We start from the raw sequence: 21,167 nt of genomic DNA on the forward strand, positions 1-21,167 counted from the left end.
GTGGGACTAACTGGAGGGCTGTGGGAAGCCTGGATTCTCCTTGGGAGGAGTGCACAAATGTTTGATTGCTCCCAAAGAAGGGCAGAGAGGGCTGATTTAAATTGTTCGGGTGGCTGACTGGCTTCCCATGAGGCAAGCGAACACTGCAGAATCACCTGCCTTCTGTCACAGCTCCACACCAGAAAGAGGGTTGCCACAACCAAGGAAAAAGCTCGTCCATGAGACATTGCAGCAGCTCAAACTCTTAACTGGCATCTAAGCAGGGAAGGGGCACCCAATACTGGCGATTGGACAGGTGGAGCATCAGAGATGGTCTGGATATCTGATAGCAGCTAGACCACCGCACTCTGTGCCCTGACCCTCCTCGAATACCCATACCAGCCCCTCTTGCTTCCAGCAGTGCTACCCTTGGGGTGAGGATGCTAGTTCACAGAGGGGCAAGATCAAACACTTAAAAGGAACTCAGCCAGCTAGGACCCAACCTTGGGGCTTCTGCTCCAGTAATATGGGACCTAACTCCACCCCAATAGGGTGGACAGCCACTGAGCAGAGGGGAAGCTCCACATCACACCTGGCTAGGACCAGAGCCCCTTCATTTCTAGCCCCATCTGCCACAAAGGTGATGGTTGTCAGCACACCCTGAGAAAGATGTGATTCACACTCATGTCAAATCCAGCTCTCCCACCAAAGGCAATGGACACACACAGACTGTATAGGAAACTCACACATAAGGACACCCCTTCAAGACCACCATAGGCAGCTGCTTCACATAATTTCACAGAGGCAGAAGACGACAAGCAAAATAAGAAAGAGGAACTAGTCTCAACTGAAAGAGCCAGAGGAAAGCCCGGGGGGGGGGGGCACCTAATGAAACAGAAATGAACAATTTACCAGATAAAGAATTCAAAGCATTAAGTAATATGAATGTTATTGAATTAGGAAAACAAACTGAAGAACACAGTGAGAATTTTAACAAGGAACCAGAAAATATTAAACAATTCAGTCAGAACTGAGGAATTCAATAACTGAGAAATAAATAACTAGAAGCAATAAACAGCAGATTAGGTAATATAGTAGAATGCATAAGTAATCTGGTAGATAGAAAATGGAAATCACTCAGTCGAAACAGCAAAAAGAAAAAAAAATTTTTAAATGAGAACAGCTTAATGGATCATAGGGATAATATCAAGTCAAGAATAATATTCTCATTGTAGGGTTCCCAGAAGGAGAGGAGACAGAAAAGGGGGTCAAACGTATTTAATGCAGTTATGGCTAAAAATTCCCAAATTCTGAAAAAGAAAACAGATATTCAGGCACAGGAAGCACAAAGTGTTCCAAACAAGATAAAGTCAAAAGATGCACAACAAGATGTATCATAATTAAAATGACAAAAGTTAAATTGATAATTCTAAAGGCAGCAAAAAAAAAAAAAAAGAAGTCATATACAAAATTTTGAGACACACAATACAAAAAAATAAAAAGAACTCTTTTTCAAGAGATAAACAAAATGATACCAAGATATAATGCATATGTTGAAACTATCAAAGATTAGAATATCTTGGTTAAAATGTTAGAGGATTAAATATGAGATAATATGTATGAACACATGTGAAATTTTGGCCTTGTGATGAAGAATATAAAAAGGAGTCAAAATGTTGGAAATGGAAAATACAATGTCACAGATAAAGAATTTCTTTTAAGGACTTATAATAAGACTGGACATAGTAGATAAAAGAATCAGCGAATTGAAAAATCTGCCATTCAATCTACAGATTCAATGCAATCCCTATCAAATTACCTATGACATTTTTCACAGAACTAGAACAAATAATCCTAAAATTTATATGGAATCACAAAAGACCTAGAATTGCCAAAGCAATACTAAAGAAAGAACAAAGCTGGAGAAACAACCCTCCCAGACATCAGACAATACCAAAAAGATACAGTAATCAAAGCAGCAGGGTATTGGCACAAAAACCAACATATAGATCAATGGAAATGAACAGAGAGCCCAGAAATAAACCCACACACATACAGTCAATTAATCTTCGACAAAGGAGGCAAAAATATACAATGGAGAAAAGACAGACTCTTCAGCAAGTGGTGTTGGGAAGATTGGACAGCTTCATGTTAATCAATGAAGTTAGAACACTCCCTCACACCACACACAAAAATAAACTCAAAATGGCTTAAAGATTTAAATATAAGACAAGACACGATAAACCTCTCAGAAAAAAACACAGGCAAAACATCATGTGACATAAATCATAGCATTGTTCTCCTAGGGCAGTCTACCCAGGCAATAGAAATAAAAGCAAAAATTAACGAATGGGACCTAATTAAATTTATAAGCTTTTGCAAAGCAAAGGAAACCATAAGCAAAAGAAAATGGCAACCTATGGAATGGGAGAAAAAATTTGCAAATGATGTGACTGACAAAGGCTTAATTTCCAGAATATATATACAGCCCATACAACTACAATGAAGTTATCACTTCACACCAGTCAGACTGGCTCTCATTAAAAAATCCACAAACAATAAATGCTGGAGAGGGTATGGAGAAAAGGGAACATTTCTACACTGCTGGTGGGAATGTAGTTTGGTGAAGCCATTATGGAAAAATGTATGGAGACTCCTCAAAAAACTAAAAACAGACTTACCATATGATCCACCAATCCCACTCCTAGGCATATATCCGTAGGGAACTCTAATTTGAAAAAATACATGCACCCCCATATTCACAGCAGCACTATATACAATAGCTAAGCCATGGAAGCAGCCTAAATGCCCATCAGTAGATGACTGGATAAAGAAGTTGTGCTATATTTATACAATGGAATGCTACTCAGCCATAAAAAAGAATAAATTAATGCCATCTGCAGCAACATGGATGGACCTGGAGACTGTCATTCTAAGTGAAGTAAGCCAGAAAGAGAAAGAAAAATACCGTATGATATCACTCATATGTGGAATCTAAAAAATGAAAAAAAGAGGACACTAATGAACTCATCTACAAAACAAAAACAGACTCACAGATATAGTAAACAGTCTTATGGTTACCAGGGGAAAGAGGGTGGAAAGGGATAAATTTGGGAGTCTGAGACTTGCAAATGTTAGCCATCATACATATAAAAATAGATTAAAAAACACAAATTTCTTCTGTATAGCACAGGGAACTATATTCAATATCTTATAATAACCTTTAATAAAAAAGAATATGAAAATGAATATATGTATGTATATGCATGACTGGGACATTGTGCTGTACATATTGTTTAACTAACCATATTCCAATAAAAAAAAAATTGCCATAGAAATCACCCAAACTGAAACACAAGGAGAAAAGATGAAAGCAGGTATACCATACAAATACTAATTTAAAAAAAGTCTATGTGACTAGAAATATCAAAATTGACTTGAAAATAAAAATAATATTATCAAGGATAAAAAGAAACATTACATATGATGAAAAGTTTTGATTATTTAACACAATACAACCTTAATATATACACACCTTTGTCTAGTACCATATAAAAATTAATGTAAAAAGGATCATAGATCTAAATATAGACCTACAAGTATAAAGTTATTGAAGAAACAGAGGAGAGGATCTTTGTGACTTAAGTCAGGCAAACTAATTTTAGATATGAGTCTAAAAACACAAAATATAAAAGAAAAATTTGATAAATTTGTTTTGTCAAAATTAAACCTTTCTTCAAAATACATTGCTGATAAAATACATATTTATTAAAGGACTTGTTTACAAAATAAAGAATTATACCTTAATAATATAGGGCAAACAGCTCTAGTACAGACACTTAAACCCCTAAGAATATGCAAAAAAATCTTTTTAAGTGCTCAATATCATTTGTCACTAGAGAAATACAAATAAAAAACAAAAATAAAATACCACTATACATCCTCTGGAATAGCTAAAATTTTTTAGAAAGGACTGACAATATCATGTGCTGGTAAGGATACTGAGCAACTGGAAATCTTATATATTGCCACTGGGAATGCAAAATTACATAGCCACTCTGGAAAAGAGTCTGGCACTTTATTATAGAGTCAAACATACACTTACTACATGACCCAGCAATCATACTCCAAGGTGCATATAAAAAATAAACATATATACAAAGGCATTTTAGTCATATATTTATATTACTTCTATTCATTATAGTCCTACACTAGGAAAAAACCATATACCCATCAATTATTGAAACTATAAGCAATTAGCAATGGGTTTTTGCTCGATAATAACAAATAACAAGCTATTATACATGCAACAATGTGAATAAATCTCAAAAGTATTGTGCCAAATGAAAGAAGCAAGACAAGCAGCTATATAACATGACTACAGGACCAATAATGTGATTACCGTTAGGACTTTTAGGAAAAAAAAAAAACTATATAGAGAGAAATCAGACATGTATTTTCTAGAAGTAGAGGTATGTGAGTAGGCATTGACTGCCAACAGCTCCAAGAAAATACTTGGAGATATTGTCATGTCCCTTATCTTGATTGTGGTTGTCACAACTCATTGCTTTCACTGAAAGAGTAAATTTTACTGTATGTAAATTACATGCCAACACTAAAAAAATTAAAAAGGCCAAAAGAAAACTCCAGGTTCAGATGGCTTCAGTGATGAATTATATCAAACATTTCAGAATAAAATATTACCAGTATAGAATACAAACTCTTTCAGGAAATACAAGAGAAGGGAACATTTCCCAACTCATTTTGTGACTCAACATAACCCTGAGACCAAAAGATACTAAAAGAAAATTACAAAGCAATATCCCTCATGAACGTGGATACAAAAACCTTTAGCAAAATATTAGCAAATCAAATCTGGCAACATAAAAAGTATAATACATTATGACCAAGTGAGGTTATTCATTCCAGTAATGAAAATGTAGTTTTTTATATGAAAATCAATGTAATTCACTTAATTAAAAGAATAACAAAGTGATTTCATACAATCACTACAAGAGATTAAAAAAAGCACATGACAATTCAACAGAATTCATATTTTTCAAATTTCAGCAAAGTAGACAATATACTGCTAATATTACAATTAATGATAGAATTTCGACTTAAGGATCAGGAACAAGGCAGGGATGTTCACTCACACAATTTCTATTAAAAACCATACTGGAAATTTTAGCCAAGGCAATAAGGCAAGAAATAGAAACAAAAGTCATGAATATCTGAAAGGAAGAGATAAATCTGTCTATATTTGCAGATGGCAATATTATACATAGAAAATTCTAATAAATCATTCCCAAAAGTTAGAACTAATGAAAAATTTAGCATAAGTCTATACAAAGTCAATAACAAAGATCAAGTGTATTTCTATATAATACCAACAAATAATTGAGAAAGTAAAATTATAAAATTAATCCAACAAAAGAGCATCAACAAAGTTAATAGCAATCAATTTAGCGACAGATGTGAAAAACCCTTACAATGAAACTACAGAATTCTGCTAAGAGGAATTAAGAGGACCTCAAAAAATAAATGTAAATATGTATCACATTCATGGGTTAGAAGACTTACATTCCTCCCATCCAAGTACTAACCAGGCCAGACCCTGCTTAGCTTCTGAGATCAGAAGAAATTAGGTGCGTTCAGGGTGGTATGGCTGTAAACAGAAGACTTACATTCCTAAAATGTCAATTTCCCTCAAGTTTTGTGTAGATTCAGCTCAATTCTAATCAAAACACCAGTAGACTTTTTTTTAATAGAAATTGATGAGTTGGTTCTGAAATTTCTATGAAAATTTAAAGTGTTACAATAGCCAAAACAATTTTGAAAAGGAAGGAAAAATGGAAGATTTAATTTGCCTGACATCAAGGCTTATTATAAAGCTGCACAAATTAGAAACATGTACTTGTAAAAGGATTAACTAACATATCAATGGATCAGAAATAATCCCATGCACATATAGTCAACTGGTTTTCAATAACAGTATCAAAGCAACTCAATGAGGAAGAAAAAGTCTTCTCTGGTGCCAGAACAAATGAACTTTCTTTTTTCTGATATGGGAAGAATATGAACCTCAAATCTTACCTGAAACCATACACAAAAATGTACTTAAAATGGAACATAAACTTAAACATAAAAGATAAAATTATAAAACTTCTATGCAAAAACACAGGAGAAAACCTTTGTGATTTTGGGTTTGGAAATTATTGCCACAAAATGCAGTAATCATAAAAGATAAAAATGATAAATTGTACTCCAAAAATAAAAATATTTGCTCTTCAAAGTGACAATATTAAGAATAGGAAAAGGCATGCCAGAAACTGAAATAAAATATTTAAATATATATTTCTGACAAAGAACTTGTAACCAGAATATATTCAATAAAAAACTCTGATATTTCTAAGTTTATGGCCACATTTCCAATTTCTTTCCTGAGTCACATATACACACATCAATATATGATTACTGAATATTTCCACCAGGATTTTTCATAGATATTACAAATTCAAAATGTCTAAAATTTTTTGTCATCTTCCCAGATCTACTCCTCTTTCTTTGTTTCCTTTTTGAGCAAACTACATCACTGTCCACCCCGTTGTCCAAACTAGAAATTTAGATCCTTTCTCATACCTTTCAGTTTCAACCACTCACCCTATGCATTTTAAATTCTAAACCTTTTAGTTTCCATATACCATTCTTTATTGTGGTGGCCACTAGACTAAATTAGAACACCATTATATTACCTGAATTAATGCCAAAGCTTTTAAAATAGTTTTTCTGTCTTTGCTCTTGCTCATTACCAATTCATTCTTGGCACTGACATCAGGAAGACTCTTTGTGAAATGTAAATGTAATTATTTCATCACCTGTTTAATGACATTCAATCGTTTCCCTCTAACCAGTCCTTCTAATTCAGTCATCACCTCTTTCTCTAGCTCCTGTTCTCACCAATCTCTTACCTAATACTTCATACTCAAGCCATATTACACTCCATTCAGATCGCAGACAACACCTTAGTTTGTGGGTGTTGGCATATGTACTCTCCTTTACATTAGACACCCTTTTCTTTTTATATCTTCCTTTCTGTTTTCATTATTTAAGTTGGAGATAAGATCTTACTTTACCCAGGTAGATATTTCTTAAAAGCCAGCCCAAATCCTTGCAAAGCTGCATTAAGAGCTATTCTAGTGCATTCCTTTAACAAACTACATTTCCCTCATCAGGGCATTTATTACACTATATTATAATTACCTATTTGTATATACTTCCTGTTACTCTATAAAATTGAAGAAGGTAGAGATTGTGTTTACTTCTTTACCATTTTATCACTTAATAGTCATGCTCATAATAAACTGCTCAATAAATATTGTATTAATTTGATTTACATTAATTTTAGTTATTAATTATGGAGAAAGTAGACAAATATCTATAATGTATTAACTTCAAAGTTCTGCCTTTAGTTATATAAAAGATTTATAAATCTTTATCTTTTATCTAAATTTTTTCAGTGTTGTTTTCTTAATTTTGTTTTTAATACGCCTGATTACATCATCAATTTTCATTCCTCACTCTAAAGAGACCATTCGTTTCATAATGCCCTAGAGCATTGTATGGGTATGTATTAAATATCAGTTGATAATTATATAATGGAAAATTAATACTTTGATAATAGAACATACAATGCATAGTCAAATTATTGATGGTAAAGAGAGCCCCAATGATGTATGAATTAATTTACTGCCTAGAATACACTGAAAAGTTTTTTTTTCCCTCTCAAGACTGAGATGATAACCTACTTGGCAATCTAATGCAAAGAATGTAAGGGATGGCAATAATATGCTTGGCTGTGTCCGCAAAACTGGTGATGTAGAGATTAAGGAGTCTGTCTCCCGGTTAAAAACGTGTGATTTTTCAGGGCTAACCAGAGGCAATTACTAACTTTTTACCTGGCGGACCTCACAGAGCAGAGCTGCCCTCCCCACTCCAGCCTTGGTGCACAGTCGACGCATCGCATCGCAGTTTCTAAGGGACGTCACAGTCACGAACAGGGGACCCCCTGGCAGCTATGCTCTTTGCATATTTGCATCCCCAGCCGCTTACCTTCTTAGGTCTCTACTGAGTCCCTGGGCTGAGGTCTTCTTCAGGCACCTCTGCTGATACCTCATTACTGGGCGGCGTTGGAGCGCGGGGCTTGAAGACCGAAGACACTTTCCCCAACTCTCAGTACCCTGGACTTCACTTTTCCACTCCTAACCCTTTCCCAACCGCATCCTGAGGTCTATAAAATTGTTTAAGCCTTCTGTTCGTGGCTCCCTCAACAGTGAGATGATCTGCAAGTCTGCATTTATCCCCCTGACCCTCCACCTGGGGCAAATGGAAGGGGTGGGGGTCGGTATTTTCTCTGGTTTTAGGCTCGTGCTTACACTATAGCAGTGTTTCGAGTCCACTCTTTCTTTTGGCTTATCACTGTAATAACCTGAACCTGACAGCTCAACGCTAGCTCTCCAGCTCAGCTGAGCGCCTGACAGGCAATCACTGCAGGGACTTCCCAGCCTCTGACTCGATTTCTTTGTATTGAGATATATTTTACATTAATTCACCGTTTAAAAATGTACAATGCAGTGGGTTTTAGTATATTCGCAAGGTTGTGAATATCACCACTATCTAATTCTAGAACAATTTCATCACCCTAAAAAGAACCCAGTTTCAGCAGCGCGTGGCGTTCTCCTTCTCTCATGCTCTCCCCGCCCCCACACACCACCGCTACCACCCCCTCAACTGTTTCTCTAAAGGGCCACGTGGAAGTCAGCATGTTTTCCAGAGCTCTGAATATAGCATTCCACACACCAAATCCCTAAGGCAGCTGAAATACAATCTGATGGCCCCAGGCTGAGTTCTCAGTACCTCGAGAAGGAAGCAGAAGTTACCTTATCCTCTTCATTCCAAAGTCCTTCCAGGCAAATGTTATACAACCGCTGCTCTCCTTTGGTTTGGCTTTGGCTTGCTCCCATTTTCTGAGCAACACGTTTCCATTCCTTAGCACCGCTTTTTCCCAGACCCCACTGTCCTAAACGTGTCTATACAGCTCCTTATTCAAGTTTGTTGTATCTCATCACAGCTCCGAATACGGAAACACAAACTTCCAGCACAAAAGCGTTTTCCCCTAGTGCTTCAGTGTTAGGAAAAAAGCAATCTTCCCTAAGTAACTGGAAGTTACCAGACTCTGTTAAGGTCTTTTTTTTTTTTTTTTTTTTTCTTTTAATTGAAGTACAGTCAATTACAACGTCTCAGTTTCTGGTGTACAGCACAGTGTCCCAGTCTTAATTGCAAAGGGGCTTGTGTTTTTAAGAGAAGACACCTGGAAGGAGGGGTGAGGGTATATTGGAGATGTTTGAGATAGGAGAGCCAAGTAGAGAATAATACATATATATATAATCTCAAGAGAATATAAAGGGATTCCCTAACTAGGGATCTGCTTACTTTTTCTACCTCCATTCTTCTAAGCCTAGTCAAAGAATCACCAACCTTTCTGTTTTGCTTTTTTAGTTTTATATGTTGTTGGCTTGTTTGTTGTTTGCTTTCTACCTGATTCAATGACTGTAAGAGGAAAAAGCCTGGAATGGTAAGAAAGGGCCACATTCAACACATGGGGGAGCAATGACCTTTGCCCAAGTGGAGCACTTATAATTATCATTATGTTCTCCCAGACTTGTATTCTTGAAATCTTTTTCTCCCTCTCAGAATGAGTACTGTTTGAAAAATGAAAGATTAAAATGTGAAAGTTATAAATGAATTCATTAGATGGCAATAAATTTATTAAAATATTAATTATATATTATTAAGTATATTATCATTTATAATACTATACTTCATAGTTTTACAATCTTCTCTGTATTCGTTTGGTCAATGCTAGCCTGTGGAGGAATAATCCAACTTCCTCTTAGCAGTTTCACGTATTTTGCTTTTATTCAAGGTAATAACACCAGAACTGAATTCAGAGAGAGGCCAACCCTAAAACTGAAACAATTTAGCTGTATAAATAAAAAAAGTTCCTAGAAGTTATTTCATTCTTAGGCTCTCTATTTTTCAGAGTTTGAAACAATATTTGGAATACAGTATGCCATCAATGAAGTTGCAAAATGTAAATCTAAGACTACATTCTAGCTCACCATCAATTTATGGCATTTGGCAGATTATTCTCATCTTCAGTAACTGACATCTTAAATTTATTCAGTTTTTTTTTTCTTTCTCTGAATGTGCTAATGTAACATATAGTGATATAAGCACTGCAAAGTAGTGTAGGGGCAACAATTCCAAGTGAAAAAAAAGAAGAAGGAAAAAAACAATTCCAAGCAATCACTTGTGCTCTGTCTCAAAAATTGTAAAAGAACAAATACCCCTAATGGGCAAAGTAGTGGAGAAATTAGGTAGAAATTAGGGGAAAGTGTGTAACAATTAAGAGCAATAGTTGAGTTTTTTAGAGTATCACCAAGATCCATTTGAGGCTGTGAAGAGAGAAACAAGTCCACACCCTTTACATTTGGGTTTGATTTCACTTGGTTCAGAGACCACCTGCAGCCATCAGTGCTCTTCAGGTTAAGAACTGCTTTAAAGTTAACTTCATTTGATTCTCACAATAGCCCTGAGTGAGTCAGTGAGCTTGAGTAACTTGTCCTAGGTAAAATAACTAATAAGGAATAAAGCAAGTCTTAAATCCAGATCTTTGCATCATAAGTACACTGCTCTTTCCACAATATCATACTTTGTCCCAGCTGGGATTATATTCCAAACTCCCAATTCATTTCTTTATCCTCTTTCTTCCACAAAGCTAACTCCATGAAATTTCTTTATGTTCAAGCATTCACAAGCACTTCTGAAGAGAGGCTAGCCACTGCCAACCTACTGGATGCCAGCACTGAGATGTGGGCTTAAAATAACAGTCATTATGGCACTTAACTTTGGTGTCAAGATTTTATTTACTTTCTCCCTTTAGAAAAATATTCTGATGCCTTTTATATGAATACACATGTATACACATACCTATGCCATTGCATTTTAATCAATCTCATGTATATTAACACTTTGGGGCTCCCACTCCTAGAAGCAATGATTTATTGGCATTTCTGAAAAAAACCTGGCATCAAAATTAGTGTAGTGGGGTGGCTATAGATTTGTAAAAGTTAGTCTGCAGGTGCAAATCCAAACTGACAAGTCTCCTGAAGGCCTCGCTCACTTAGTCCAGAGATGTGTCTGAGTATAAATTAGACTTTCTACGTCCATTATGTTGCTCAATTACTTATGTTTGAACATTTTAAGTTTTCCCTGGAAAGTTGCCAGCCTTTTTCGTTTGTCATACTCACTCTTACTGATACCTGAGACTGGTATCAAGGGCCCCCATATCCAGTTTGTAGTCCGAACTCAGCCAGCTAGTTAGCTTTATGATGCTGGACATATTTTAAACTATTACATTAGATATGAAACTGGATAGAGAGATAGTTATATAGATAGGGCCAAATGGACCATGAAGGTCTTTGTCTGTTCTTAGATTGTATTATTTTATCTTATATATCTGAATGATTTGGTCATAGTTCAGTATCTTTCACTCAAAATCCAGGAGTTATTACATATTCCTCTCCATTGGTTGCACACCACATGCAATGCCATTTTTAAAATATCTGTTAAAGCCCACTCCCTTAATCACCACTACAACAACTGTCATCTGAGCAACCATCATATCAGCCTGGAATTGTTGTCACTTGTTCACTCTCTCTCCCCATCAGAATACATGGTCTACAAGATCAGACCATTGCTCATCTTCACAACTCTACTCCCTGTGTCATGGACCACATCTAACACTTTAAAGTGAAATGATGAAAAGTAAAAATAAAAAGAAAGGTTTCATTCTCTTTCACAAAAAAGTACTATGTATGATAGATTTTCACATGCAGAATTGAACTGTGTATATTTACCTGTTTAGTAGATCATTTAAACTATCTATATATTTCATAGGAGAAATAGTGACTCTACCAGGATTTTCCTTCAAAATAAACAAAAATGTATTTTTTCATATTCCATTGCACAGATGCTATGGATTCCACATTTTTATACAAAGTGCTATTGACAGAAAATTAAAAACATTTACCTAGAATAACCAGGGACAAATATTTAAACTTTAATTTAAAATTTCACTATCTTTCACTTTTTTATCAAAGCTATGATGTATACACTCATAACACTGGAATAAAATATTTTTCCTTTTGAAAGACTAATAGATTTGATAACTCTAAAAACAATAATAACAATAATTTCAAAAAATGAAAGTTAACTTGACAATGGCACTAAATGTTCTTGCTAGTAATGTGTCATTATTTCATCAGAAGGATCAAAGTTTAATATGATAAACAAAAAATTGTTCTTATCTTTCAGTTTTTGAGGAACCTCCATACTGTTTTCTGTAATGGCTGCACCAAACTACATTCACATCACCAGTGTAAGAGGGTTCCCTTTTCTCCACACCCTCTCCAGCATTTATTGTTTGTGGACTTTTGAATGATGGCCATTCTGACTGGTGTGAGGTGAAACCTCACTGCAGTTTTGATTTGCATTTCTCTGATAATTAGTGATATTGAGCATTTTCTATGTGCCTATTGGCCATTTGTATGTCTTTCTTGGAGAATTGCTTGTTTAGGTCTTCTGCCCATTTTTGGATTGAGTTGTTTTGTTGTTGTTGTTAAGTTGTATGAGCTGTTTATACATTCTGGAAATTAAGCCTTTGTCAGTCACATCATTTACAAATATTTTCTCCCATTCCATAGGTTATCATTTTGTTTTGCTTATGGTTTCCTTTGCTGTGTAAAAGCTTATAAATTAAGTCCCAATTTTTATTTTTGCTTTTATTTCTATTGTCTGGGTATACTGCCCTAGGAGAATATTGCTAAGATTTATGTCAGAAAATATTTTGCCTATCATTTCTTCTAGGAGGTTTATAGTATCTTGTGTTATATTTAAGTCTTTATGCTATTTTGAGTTTATTTTTGTGTATGGTGTGAGGGAGTGTTCTAACTTCATTGATTTACACGTGGCTCTCCAGTTTTACTAACATGACTTGCTGAAGAGACTGTCTTCTCTATTGTATATTCTTGCCTCCTTTGTGTAAAATTAATTGACCATAAGTCTGTGGGTTTATTTCTGGGCTCCCTATTCTGTTCCATTGATCCATATGACTTACTATATGATCCAGCAATCTCACACCTGGGCATGTATCCAGAGGGAACTCTAATGCAAAAAGATACATGCACCCCAATGTTCATAGCAGCACTGTATACAATAGTCAAGACATGGAAACAACCTAAATGTCCATTGAAGGATGACTGGATAAAGAAGCTATGCTATATTTATACAATGGAATGCTACTCAGCCATAAAAAAAGATTAAAATGCCACTTGCAGTAACATGGATGGACCTGGAGATCATCATTCTAAGTGAAGTCAGCCAGAAAGAGAAAGAAAAACACCATATGATAGCACTCATATGTGAAATCTTTAAAAAGAAAAAAGAAGACACTAATGAACTCACCTACAAAACAGAAACAGACTCACAGATATAGTAAAAGAAAAAAAAGACTTACGGTTGCCAGGGGGAAAAGGGGTGGGAAGGTAGTTGGAGATTTGCAGATACTAACTACTATATATAAAATAGACAGACAAGTTTCTTTTGTATAGCACAGGGAACTATATTCAATATCTTGTAGTAACCTATAATGAAAAATATGAAAACCAACATTTGTATGTATACTTATGACTGAAACATTATGATGTATACCAGAAACTGACACATTGTAAACTGACTATACTTCAATTTAAAAAATTTAAAAATCTGTTTTTATCATTTGATCACTATGCTTGTTTGTGTATTACTGCTTAATACTTTTAGACATATCCAGATACAATAATGAAAACCTAGAATTATTTAGGAAATAGTAATTACAGGTTTGCAGAGACTGGATTACAACCTCCAGCAGAAAGCTCAAGAGCCAACAGCATGATATCACTATCAACTGTTTCTTTTAAAAAGTTGCCTTCAAAAAGTCAGCAGGTGAAATCAAAATCACATTTCTTAACATCTAAAGCCTCTACAGTTTAACGCAGCTGAGCACACTTCAGATGATTTTACTCCAAATAACAAGCTTCTTTGTATGCATCAGGTGAGTGAAAAGAAACTAGTCATTGGACTGTGAAATTTTATTTTTATTTTATTTCAACATTATATTTAAGACATTTTTAACTATTTAAGACTAGTATAGCTCTCATTTACTGAAGAAAAAATGAATTTTTTCATAAAAATGAAGGTTGCAAAGGGAAGTTAGATTTCATAAACTTTAATATATTCATATATTGTTTTACATTGATTATGAAGCTACACCTATCAGACATAATCTTTATGTACTTGTTATGGAAAGCAGTGGAATACGATGAAGCTCAAATGACTGTTCATGTTTCATTGCCATATGCAGCTAGTAAGAGAACAAAGTGAAGATGAGAAATCCCTTCTCGGTCCCATCCTTTTCTACCCTCCTCCACAGCAGGTATAAATGCTTTGAAACTACAGGCTTACGTCTCTCCACTCCTTTGTCCATACTGACAAGGCTGACAGCAAAAAGACTGGCCCTAATACTTGGGTGAAGGGGTGTGAGCAAGTGAAATAAAATGCCTAGTGTTTGTCTTCCTGTCCTAATCCCAGTCTCTGGCATGCTTAGAGATGTGTTCCAAATTTTAAGATTCATAAGCATCTGCCAGGGAGTTTAATACAGATTTCTAGATCCTCCTCCAGACCTAACAACTGGAACAGGACTAAATATCTGAATTTTTAGTGAGAAATCCAGGCAATCATAATAGATGACATTTTGATAAACACTAGGTTAGAATGAACTCCCAAGATACTTCTGTGCCCAATGAACTGCAAACTTCTTTTCTGTCCTAGGCCATAGCTTCCTAAATATGCAACAGGAATTATGATTTTGTTTCTTGATTGTAGTGTATGTCCATTATAAAGCTAGAACATTTTCCTGATTCCTGAGAATCTGGACGTATTTTGCCATTCCTTTCTCCCTAAGACCACACGTGTCTTCATGTCTGTAGTCAAATCTGAATCATTCACACCATCTACAGTTACAATGATGACACCAATCCACCTGCAAGCATTCTGACTTGCCCTGGAGAAACCTGCCACCACACTGGACATCATCATCTGTCTTACTGTCAATCCCTACAGGACTAGTCCTAGAGCCCTCCAAGGTACCTGACTCTGGATATACCTGTTTCCTGTCTCTTCCCTACCTGTGACTACTGAGACTTTAGCATGCTTAAAAGTTAATACTACAACAAACTAATATCCTTTATCTGAATATATATTATAATACTGATAATAATAATACATACAATATGTCATATACACAGATATTAAAATTAACTCACAAAGGGACAGGGAAATATCTTGTATAATCATAAATAATCTGGAGGAATCATGAAAAAATCCAGTGGAATCTCAGCAGTGTCAAATTAAACACTTAGGAGAAAGATTACTAAGCTAAATGACATAAGATGGAAATAAAATCATAACTCTGTGAGTTAGAAAATTGGCTAATGGGCTTCAATATAAACAATTACACAATAAGGTATTTCAGAAAAATAATCTGTGAACATGATGGCTTGTAAACTTTCAATTATTGTCTTGAAAGGGGAACAAGGAGTCTTTGTTTATTGTTCCCTGAGTTATTCTGCAGACTAAATAAGGTTAACAAAGTGATGACCTCTAGGTTTTGGGGACTCATAATAAACCAAAGCCTACTCTTTTTTTTGGCCAAGTAGAGCTGGTTATGTTTTAGTGTAGTGTGTAGTTCCTGGTGCATCACAAAATATAAAGCAGAGGAAAACATTAATAGAACAACAAATAAAACACCAAGGCAATAGGGCAGCTTCAGTATGAGAACAGACTAAAGTGAAACTTCTGATTTGAACGATCAGGCATTAATGGACCATGAGAAACTAATAAAATCACGAACAATCTGATAGGAGAAACAAGACTTTCATGATCAAATCTTAATATGTTTTAAAAAGCTTAAACTCTTTTGAAGTTCAATAGAAATTTTTAAGAGAAAGCAAATGTGCTATTTACTATAGGTATTATAACTACTGAAAAAACAAAATGGAGGTGGGAGTGGGAAAGGAGAGAGAGGTCAGAGAAGGGTAGGGGTGAGATATCCCTATCTTACCGAGTCAAAATGTTATTTCTAGAGTGGTTAGAAAGGGAATAAAAGTATAGATAAGCTATTTAAGTTACAAACATAATAAGGAAATAAAAAGTGGTGAAATAACTGTGTGGGGAAAAGAGATGGGACAGAGCATAGGTATAATCTAGTAGAAAATCAACAGAACAGGTCTGACATGAGCAAATCAACATGGTTGCAGTTTTCACTGTTCAGAGACATGAAGGAAACACCAAAAAAATAAAACCTTGAAACACTGAAAAGTTATTCTCTATAGCTAACGGATTGGAGGTAGGGCCAGGGAATTTCTACTTTTTATTATAGAATCATCTCCACTTTTCTGTTTATTTTACTATATGAATATGTTTCCCTGGTTAAAAAAAAACAATTGAAAGAAGTAAATAAAATTGAAAAGACGATATTGTTAATGATATCAGTTGGTTCAAATGCAGAGGCCACATTCTGCTACTATCAGCAGGAAAAAAAATGCATTATGAAATCTTAAATGGCTTTCAGATTCACAGTGAAAGCTGAAAGGATGGAAGCTAAATTGCATTTAACAGAACAACCCTGAGAGCTCTGTCACAGAACCGAACCACCCAGGGAGTTAATGCATCTTCTGTGACCTAGAAGCTGGCCATGATTAGGAACTTAGTATGAGGATACAGCTCTGATCAACGAAACCATGATCCTGGAAAGGCAACCTAGAGATATTAGACAATTCCAGCGGAAAAATGTCAGACGCATACCCTAGACTCCTTTCCACCTTCTAAGTTTCACTCAAGTACATCTAATTGGCAGAACCCAAAGTACATTCAGAACTTGAGCTTCAGGTGGTTCTGGGAAATGTAGTTTTTTAACTCCCCAGATTTTGGAGGTCAGAAAGGTTGTATAGAGCCAGGTAAGCAAGTATCAATCTGCTATACCCACCGTCGGATAAAGGAACATGAATTTTTAGTTTCTTGGGATTTATAAAGAAGAGAACATATCATAAAAGAATATTACAGTAAGTACAAAAATGTAAAATTTTTGCATTATAATCAAATATTATTTTATTTTTTTGCAAATACCTTTTCCTAATAGAAATTCAAATATTCCATTTTGTTCATTTATAACAATCACAGCAGGTAACATGAAGGTATGCTTTAATTTCTTCATTTGTAATTATGATACAATCTCACTATTATTGTCTCTTTATTCAGTGTTTCATACAATACTGAAATTGAAGTTAAATTCTCTCTTGAACGCAGACAGCTGGCATTGCTAATCTTCTTAGGGAAAATAAGTGCTTGCATAACTGTACCAGTGTTAACCTTTACAAAGTCTATGTATAGCATTTTCTGTCTTTACCATGTTAACAAGTCAGGTTTGTTGGAATACTTGTCTGCCAGTACAAAATAGAGTAAAACTTAATTATTATTTTTGACCCTGATATTCAATGTGGTTATTATGTCTAGGATACAATAGGGTGTTCTACTTGACTCACTGTAAACTCACCGAATATAGAAGAATAATAATGCCAGGCCTCAGAATACAATTCAAGGGGGCCAGAAGGGTTGATGAGTGGAAAATAAGACTAAAAGTATCTAAACCAAGGTTTCACTGATAGTAAGTCATGGATTCTGCTACAGAATAGCATATATTTATTGACATGATCCCATGTATCAATGTGTACTAAAAAATAAAATGAAATTACTCAGAAGGAGTTTTTCAAGAGAAAACTCAGGCTGGAAAGCATTTCTTATAGTGTGTAAAGGAATTTAAAAAGGAAAACAGAGAAATAAAATTAAGTAATATTTATAAAAATAATATCAATTTTAAGATTCAATAAATATTTTCACAGAGAGTGGTAGCTAATGCCCAATATGCTCAGCTCAAGCAGTTTCTATCTAATAAATTATTCTATTTAAATAATAATATAAACACAATAATTTTCTTTCTCATTTTAAGAAAAGAATCATAAACTGTTATTAAACACTATTTCAGGCATATGGGGGCCAGAGCTGTTTTAATGCTGCTTTTACCTAAGTGTTATCATTACTTTTGCTGTCCTCAACCCTAACCCAGATCCTGAAGCTTCTTCCATTCCAAGTACAGACCCAGAAAGCAGGGATAGGATAATTGACAATGAGAACATACAATACCATTGATGCTGCCAGAGTATAACAACAGGGAAAATGCAGAAAAATACCAAATGACCAATGATACAGGAAAAAAGAAAAAAAAAAACAAAGTAGAAAGTAAGTGGCAGCAATTAATGTTTTCTGAATGTTTTTTTAAGAGGCACAGAGTAAGTCAAATGAATATTTTACCCATAAAAATATACTAAAGTACTGTTGTTTTCATTTAAGCCCTGAATAATGAAATCTGCTATTTACATTAAATATCTTAAAAGGAATTAAAATAAACTGATTATATAATTTTAGCATGTGTATGGATATCTGGATATGGCAAATGCCACACAATTATATACAACACAATTTACAGTTATTTTCAGATTTATTCCTAATTTTTGTTATGTGTTAATAGATGATATTTAAAATAAACACAATAATATATATATAATTAATATCTTTTAGCAGCATGAGGTATTTTTACATATTCTGTTGGTATTTTACAAAGAACTAATAAAATAGCCAGTTAACCATATTAAGAATTGCTTTATATTTTTTCAAATTTAATTTTAAAAAGCAAAGATAGTTTAAGAAGGAGATACAATCTCACAATGATGCAATTTTATTTAGATTTATTTTAAGATATGTTTATGTTCCCAAGGAAAGTGAAATGTGTTTGTGTTTTATCTGAAAGAGTTTAAAACAGATGTTTACTCAAGTTCTATTCACTAAGGAGACTTGAATAAAGTACTTCTGAAACATGTACCAGAAAGTATTTTTTTCACTTAGGGATATGTTCACTCTCTTTTTTTAATATAATTATTTAAAAAAAATATTCCTGAGCAAAAACATCTGGAGCCCCTACGTCTGTGTTTTGTAACCTGATGTACCTGGACCATACTGTAACTTTATGATAAGTACTAGAAGAAGGAAAAAAAAATTGGTTTGACAAATTTTAAAATAGTTTAAAATAATTAAAATAGCAAAAATGGATAATTGCTAACAATAACCTCATAATTTGTTAGTTGCTATATAAGGTTGAGTTTTATACAGATGGTATAGTTCAAATTTTAGTCATCTCAAGGACAGTATATTTCTGATCAAGTGTTTTATTATGGTAAGAATTTAAAACAACATAGAAAGTGACTCACACTATAGATGAAAGATCTTTTATACCAAATTAATGAGGTAGTAGTATTCTCAGTAATTTCAGAACTCCTCAAATTCAGATGGACTTACATATATGACATCTACATAAATAATGAAATATTCCAGAAGACTTCAGTGCCTTAATGAATACACTATAATGGGAAATACATATTTTGTTTCAAGTAATGCCTATATGTATAATTTTCAAGGAAAATAACCAGGGCTCAAAATTTCAGTAATTTTTTTTTCTCCAGGTCCAATGGTCATAGGAAAATAAAAAAGCATTTGTTATGAGCAACTAAGTCAATTAAATACTGGTTAGTTCACTTCAACCAAGCATATCTATACCCTCTTTGTTAGAATCAGAGCATGAATCAACTGTATGAGAAATCAAGACATAAAGAAATCATACCTATTGACTTTATGTAAGTGAATACATAAACTAGAGAAAATGCATGAACTTCACTTTCAAACTTAAGGTACACAGACTTGCTAAGTTTACCATTTCAGATGACTTCTCTTATACCCCATTCTTGATGTAGTTACATCAAGAAAATGTCTCCCTTGACCAAAAGGATGTCTCTTTTTAAAACTGATTATTAAAGGATAATCTAATAGATTTGGCATTTGAATAAACTACCATGAACAAAAAATAATAATAATAATAATTAAGTGAAAAAATATAGGTTCAATTCAAAACTATTTATAAATACAGTTATGGGAAAACAAAGATAAGCTTTATCTTTAAATACTGTAAATATCTTTAAATATCTGTAATTTAAATGTGTAAATTTAGAATAATATTTAATAATAGGAAATAATTATGGAATAAAAAATGGAGAGGCCATAAAAAGGGCAAATGAATTTATCATATAGGTAGAATCCTAAAATAGTGACATAATATTTGTATTTAATAAATTATAATTGGTTAATAAGTAACAGCTGGCTAACTCTTTGGGAAAAAAAATAAAATGTTAATCCTTAAACCTCTAAAAAATAGAGATTAAGAAAGTGAAACCAACAATAGGTTTTTAAAAAAATAGGTAAAATTTTATTTGATCTTTGAGTGAAGAAAGGTCTATTTATATTATGTAATATAAAAAAAAATTCAGTAAGGATTATAAAAATTTTTAAATGGGCAAAAATGGCTTTTTGAGTAAGCACAAACTTGTGTCTGAAAGCCTATGAATGCCAGAATCTTATCTCAACTATTATTAATAACCAAAAATATTAATAAGTATAATAAAAAGTATATCAAGTCATAGAGTGAAAATTCACTAAATTCAAATTACATAGGTGTCAATCCTTCTCCTCTTCCATAGTCTTCCTTCACACTTCTAATTATTGTTAACCAATTCTCCCATATGTTTTATTCATTAAACAGTCCCTAATATTCCCCATTGATTTGAAGTTATTTCTAAGAGAACTGAAACAGATACTATGACTGATTAAGTTGTCAGATGGAATCTCTAGCTGAAAATGAAAACTATTCAACATGCTGATAATATGTTATTTTGTGCTTGCACATATAAACATCTCATCAAAGACCTAACAAAAAAATAAAGACAGAGATCCAGGGAAGCTGGCAAAGCATTAAAGCTTATTTGTCTGAGTTGTTTTCAAGCTTGGGGAACTCAAGATTATATGAT

General features: G+C 33.9%; 1 protein-coding gene across 1 annotated transcript in view; it reads right to left on the reverse strand.

Annotated features, from left to right (window-relative positions):
* SPAG16 (sperm associated antigen 16) overlaps nt 1-21,167 on the reverse strand; it is a 777,122-nt gene that overhangs the window by 457,739 nt on the left and 298,216 nt on the right. The gene's annotated exons all lie outside the window — the stretch shown is intronic.

Source organism: Camelus bactrianus, chromosome 5, assembly GCF_048773025.1.
Source record: "Camelus bactrianus isolate YW-2024 breed Bactrian camel chromosome 5, ASM4877302v1, whole genome shotgun sequence".
Taxonomy (NCBI): domain Eukaryota; kingdom Metazoa; phylum Chordata; class Mammalia; order Artiodactyla; family Camelidae; genus Camelus; species Camelus bactrianus.